The sequence below is a fragment of the Larimichthys crocea genome, chromosome XIII (assembly GCF_000972845.2).
Source record: "Larimichthys crocea isolate SSNF chromosome XIII, L_crocea_2.0, whole genome shotgun sequence".
Lineage (NCBI taxonomy): Eukaryota > Metazoa > Chordata > Actinopteri > Sciaenidae > Larimichthys > Larimichthys crocea.
The window spans coordinates 18,115,966-18,116,508 of NC_040023.1; the positions used below are offsets into that span (position 1 = coordinate 18,115,966).

At 31.2% G+C, this 543-nt stretch overlaps 1 protein-coding gene across 2 annotated transcripts in view; it reads right to left on the reverse strand.

Annotated features, from left to right (window-relative positions):
* The window catches only part of jazf1b (JAZF zinc finger 1b), a 13,084-nt gene that overhangs the window by 11,551 nt on the left and 990 nt on the right, over window positions 1-543 (reverse strand). The gene's annotated exons all lie outside the window — the stretch shown is intronic.

Here is a 543-nt window from a genome sequence, read left to right on the forward strand (position 1 = left end):
ATATGGGATTAGACATGATTTAAATATAATCAAATATAAATATAATAAAACTGTTTTACTTTTCTGACAGTGTTACACTTCTTATAGTCCTGGTCATGACACGAAGGCAAAGTCCAAATCCAAATCTATATATCACCATGGTAACCAACACAGTTTAATGATCTGCTCCAGACGTGTACACAATAATTTATTCTAGCCAGGTCTGTCTTTAAAGCTACTTCTTACCTTTTCAGATGTTCAGATTTGGCCTATATCGTTTAAAACCACACGAGCAGGACAACTGCTTTTTATAGAAAATAGGCAATAGATAATTGATTCAACAAAGTTGTTTTTAGGGGGTTATATTNTAATTGCGATGGTGACATGATGCAATCTTAAAAGGGATTTTTCTATCAAGAAATGCAGCAACCTTTACTCTACATGACTCATAACACAACCCATAACTACATAACATGGCAATAATATGGCAATCACAATTCTCCCTTTTTAAAATGTTTTTATTTAAATATTTCTATTATTGTGTTATGCTATTATTAAATATTG